The sequence below is a fragment of the Urocampus carinirostris genome, chromosome 17, assembly GCF_059441175.1.
Source record: "Urocampus carinirostris isolate Australia breed hairy pipefish chromosome 17, RoL_Ucar_1.0, whole genome shotgun sequence".
Lineage (NCBI taxonomy): Eukaryota > Metazoa > Chordata > Actinopteri > Syngnathiformes > Syngnathidae > Urocampus > Urocampus carinirostris.
The window spans coordinates 8,245,222-8,251,229 of record NC_142365.1 but is presented as its reverse complement, the minus strand read 5'-3'; positions in this window follow the sequence as shown (position 1 = coordinate 8,251,229).

Here is a 6,008-nt window from a genome sequence, read left to right as displayed (position 1 = left end):
ACGTTCTCTCCTCTGAAAGTATGCACACACTCCCCCCCCCCAAAAAGAAAGCCAGCTGGGTTGAATCCAAGCACGCTTTTAACCCTATCGCGGTCTGAAGTTCGAAATATGTGGTTGAGTGTAAAGTGGGAAGTTGGTGTTGGGTTGCATATTGTATAATGCCCAATATGATGAAAAATAGAGAACAAAAGAGGGGCTCCTTTCTGGTGTATTCCACAGCGGAGAATTAAATCCAGCTGTCAGCAGTTACGGATCGGCTCACCTACGGTATTCTCGTGTCAATGTTTTTGCTACATCATTTGATCTGATCTAAATACAAAGGCATGTGTGTGTGAATATAATATACAGTATAAGCTGTTATTAGGGCTTACCCAAAGTGATGCCACTGACCCGGAAGTGAACCTAAGCCTGAAATTGGCACAATCATCCAGGATCAGGTGCTTGATCTTGTTGGGGACTTGGTGGAGGTGTAGTGCAAGCGTAATTAGTTTGTGTGGAATGGACCGGTAGGCGTTTCTAACCACAACACTGTGAAGAATTTTATACATTTGACTATAAAGGATTTTGTACGATCAAATACAAATTACATTTAATGCAAAAGATATTCACTGGGCCGGGCAGCACGGCGGCGCAGTGGTTAGCGCGTGTGCGGCAGAGTTCTGAGGTCGTGGGAACCTCCTGCGTGGGTTCAAATCCAGCTACCGGCCTTACTGTGCGGAGTTTGTATGTTCTCCCCGTGCTTGCGTGGGTTTCCTCCGGGCACTCTGGTTTCCTCCCACATTCCAAAGACATGCATTTCAGGTGAATTGGCCAGTCCAAATTGTCCCTAGGTGTGACTGAGCGAGTGAGTTGTCTGTCCCCGTGTGCCCTGCGATTGGCTGGCAACCAGTTCAGGGTGTCCCCTACCCACTGCCTGGAGATGGCTGGGATGGGCTCCAGCCCCCCCGCGACCCTAACAAGGATAAGCGGTACAGCTAATGAGATGAGATGAGATATTCACTGGCTAGGCTGTGGGGCAGGTGAGTGCAACCTGGTGGAGAATGATGCTTACAGGAACAGAGGGGAACTGGGACAAAGGGCTGATAAGATAATCAGCACTTCTCGACGCAGAGGGGTCCAGATGACGTGGAAGCGCTCGGGGAAGTTTTGACGATTTCAGACATTGAGGCGAGGTGGTGGACCCCACGTGGGGGCTTTCCTGTCACGTCCATGGGAGGAGCCGGCACACCAGCTTGCGGAAAAGACGTGGGCCGAGAGAAGAAAGGCGGAAGATCGAGAGAGGAGGCTTGATAGAGACTCAAGCGACACTAATTCGGCCATATATTCGATGGAGTTCACTTAGTTAAATTGTTTAAGAAATTAAATCTGCCCCAGTGAGGAAATGCCGGTCTCTTGTTCATTTTTCCACCAAGAAACGAGCGCGCATTGTTAGGTGAGTGTAGGTTGTGTTTGGATAATGGAGTCGGATAACTAATTCGAACAATTTGGTAATATTTAATTCCTAACAACAGCAAGGTCTCCTCTGTTTTCCTGGGTGTCTCAGATGAGCTGTATGACTACACCTGTGTGCTTTAGGAAGCCAGGAGCTCTGGAAATCCCACCCTTCTGGATGGAAGTATCAAGGTAGTTTTTTCAGGAGACAATGCTGAAGAACACAATCCCTTCCACACTCAATAGCAAGATTGTCTAAAGCAGGTTGATGTTCTTTGAGTCCTCCTTGGGAATCCAAACTTCCTTGGCACACCTCCACTGGTTAGCCACTCTCCCGCTCCATCAGAAAACTCTTAGTCTTTCACAGGTTCCAAAGAAACCCTGGGCGGCGCTTCTAGACTAGGTAAGGTGGACTACTGGGCCTGGTGCAGATGCTGACCTGGCTGCCTTCAAGACTCCTTCCAGGTCAGCTCCTACTCCTTGAACTCCACTGTAGTTGGGGCAAAGGTAATAAGAGCTCTGTTGGGACAAAGCTCTTCTTCCCTAAGTGGGTTGTTCATTGTGTTCTAGAGAAAGTGGTTTACTCTGCTTGTTCCGCAAGCAAACTCCTTAGCAAAACGGAAGGGATTCGCAATGAAGGTCGGCTGCTTCCTAGCTCTTTCCCTTCTCAGATTCTGTGCAACTCTGCTCTGCCAAGGGTTGTCAGCTTCTTCCGCAGGTTGTTACGCAGTTCTGCCAAAGGTTGTTCCTCCTCAGGACCTCTCGTGAACTGTTTCTTGGGCATTCAGAGCCCTGGTGCAGTCTCTTTGTAGCTTTGCAGTTCATGGTGCAGGGGTGGTCTAGATGTTGCTCTTCTTAGTCCAGCTGAAACTCTCTGAACCATAACTGGCGATTGTGGTGGTCATCGCTTGGAGCCTGCTGTCAACGTCTCCTTTGGCCGTGGCTTGTATGATCTTGGACACGTCCTCCTCAAACTGCCACCACTCGCTCCATCTTCTCGCTGGAGGCCATTTAATCCACTTCTATGGAACTACTCTGCTAGGGTTGGGAGACTATGGGTTGTCTCCTGTCTTACCAGGTCCAGTCCCTTGTGTTATCCATCGCTCTGCTGCTCCAAACATTTCATACTGGCCTGATGGATCTTTAGGCCATGGTTTGTTTTTGCATATCTTGCAGGAGATACATGTCATATTTGTCGTTTGTTTGTTTCCAGAGATCACAAACAAACTCACCCGGTCCGTGAACACTGCATCACTGGTTAAGAGGGCACAGCAGCGCCTGTACTTCCTGCGGAGGATGAGGAGAGCCCACCTGCCCCCACCCTCCCTCATCACATTCTACAGGGGCACCATAGAGAGTATCCTGACCAGCTGTATCTCTGTGTGGTGTGGAGGCTGCAGCGCTTCCGACTGGGGTAGTGTGAGGAGGGTGACGAGGACAGCAGAGAAAATCATCGGGACTTCTCTCCCCTCCATTCAGGACATTGGCCAGAAGCGCTGCCTATCCCAAGCTAAGAACATTATCAGGGACCCCTCTCACCCCCATCGTGGACTGTTCACTCTGCTAGCCTCTGGGAAGAGGTACTGCAGTGTGCAGTGCAGGACCACCAGGTTCCACAATAGTCTTGTCCCCCTGGCCATTAGACTGTTAAATGGTCAATCAAACACATAGTAAATCTAAACTGCTGCTAATCTGTACATCTGTTGGTTTTGTTTGACTTTTTGCACTACTGGCAGTTCTTTATAGCTAGCCACTCCCTGCACATCTGTTTCTCTGCACTATTGTACTTACAGTGTTATTGTTACTGTTTACCTGACTTGTTTACCTGACTGCCCATTTTGCACATCTGGTTAGCTGCTCCTCTTGCACTATTTGCGCTACTGTAAAATACTATACATAGCCATAATTATTTAGTATATTATTAGTACTCAATACTCCAACTCAATACAACATTTTATTTATGTCTGTACATTCAAGGAAACTGTGCGGGTCAGATGTATCGACATTTCGTTCTGTATACACGTGTACTAGAATGACAATAAAGTAGATCTGAATCTGAATCTTTAGGGTATTATTCTTCAGGGATTTTTGTAGCTTGTTGGGGTTCCTTCTTACAAAAGATACAATTTGTAGTCCTATCCCAACCTGTCCCGGGTGCCATCTTTCCGGGCTGTCAATTGTCTCACGAGTAGTCAACCAATCTGTTCTTGGTTGCCACCTAGTCTCTTTCTAGGAGTCACTGGCATTGCCAGCTCATAACTTGAAAGAAACATCTCACGGATGTAACTGGGATGCACCATCAATGATGTTTCCTGGGTCACAGTATGTACGTAAAATAAAAAATACATAAAGAGGAAAAAGAGCCAATTATATTTGCTCATTTTGAACGTTATTTTTCCCGATTTTACAACTTGCAGTGTATTTAATTTTTTTGGACTCAAAATTAAAAAAATGTGTAAAAGAATTCTTGGATTTTCAATGATACTGAAGGTAACAGCTCATCACTTATATTAAATTATTTATTATTTAGTTAAATGTGTCTGTTTCATATTTTTTTTTAAATGTAAGCTAAATAATATGTGCGTTATAATACTGTAGTATGTTATATTTTCATTATTATAACTGAAGTATTTTTTAGTATTGAAGTATTTTTTTCTTATTTTGTATGATTAAATGTGGCAAAAAACGAATGAATAATAATATTAAACACAATTCTTGAAATAAATGGTCAAATGAGAAAATTCACATTTGAAATATTTGAAATACCAATAAGAAGTGTCTAGAGATGCACTGATTGCCAAAACTGAATCTAAAAAATAAATAAAAGGGTGCATTGACTTGGTCATAACATAAAGACAATTTATCGATTCAAACGGCTATCTCTACCCACCATATGCATTATGGAAAGGAGAAAGTGCACCTTAAATATCAGGCTTTTATTAACATATTAATAATTTACATTTTGTTTTTAAAGCATGACTGCAAAACAGTCACCGGTGAGCTTTTTATTTTGCACATGTTAAATGCGTGTGTAGTAATTTACCAATTACAGAGCATAGTTCGTATTTTCCGCGCTATGAAGCGCACCCGATTGTAAGACCAAGAAGGGAATCGAACCTAGATTGCAGCGTGGAGTGCGCTGGACCTAATCCACTTGTCAAGTCGTGTTTATTTGTGATGCCCTTAATCACAAAGAGTCTCAAAGGGCTGCACAGACCACAGATTATTGCAAACCACAGACTATTATGACACCATCCCCTGATCTAAAACCTACATGAGAGCAAGGAAAAACTCAAAAACCTCAACATGAGGAAAATAAAGAAACCTCGAGAAGGGACCGCACATCCCCTCCCAGGATGACCAGGCTGCAATGGATGGGACATTACACAAACAATAAACATAAAATATAAAATAATTAAAGTATAATATAAAATAAAAACAAATAAAAAAATAAAATAAAAATGATGACCAGGCCTTGCTCCTTATCATGACACTGTTTTTAGTCACAGTACCAAATTGTTGATGTTAAAATTGGGCCGGCCACGTGAATATTGTCAGACATTACACCGGTCCGTGGTGCAGCCGACTCGCAAAGTCATTATGAAGCGCACGAGTTTCTCAATGACAATAAGGGCGTTGTGGGAAGTAATTCAGTTCTAAACTGAATGAAGAGAACAGCACTGCGGGAAGTCATTTCAGTCTTCCTGAATTGTAAAAATAAACGCATAGACGCACGTATTCAAAACATTTGTCACTTACTATGCTGAGAAAACGTGAAACAACATTCTTTCGAACATATCGGGTACCGTGACTAAAAATAGTGTGATAATGAAATAAGACCTGATGCCTTTTCATATATTGTTTGCAGTGTTGGGCATGTAAGTTAAAAAGCAGTTAATAGTTATAGTTACTCACTACTTCTTCCAATTAGTAACTGAGTCAGAAACTGAGTGAAGGTAACTAGGTACCAGGGAAAGTAACTATTCCGGTTACTTTAAAAATAAGTTGTATGTCAAAGATTTCAAATTTTTCTGAACAGTATTCAAGCCAGTTGAATAGAGAACAGACAGCTAGATGTGTTTTAGAACTTATTTATATTTATAGCACCTCACCAGTACCATATGGATCTTATACTTGAAGTTCAACAAAAAACAGTAGACAATATAATAAAATAACACTCAGCAGGAAATGATATAAAGTGAGTTTAATAAATCAAATATAACTCGAATGGTCCATTGTGAAGATGGGAATTCCAACTCTTTTTGAAAACCGGCTTTTTCGGCTGGCCTCACTTAAAAGAGCCGGCTCTTTAGCTCCCAAATTTCTCTTCAGGTTGTTTTTATTCTTTATTGTATAAAATAACATGTATTATGTATTTTTAGGAAAAGGGGAAAAATAAAGCAAACTTAACGCTTAAACGTTAATACTGAAAAACACAGGAAACAAAAATTGAAATATTTAAAAATCTACAAAGCAAAATTTCCAATACAAATTCATTTTAACCTTTTTTATACTCAACAAATTCAGTCAAAAATGCATTTTGACCAATCACAGGAGAAAAAAAGTCTCAAGGTGAA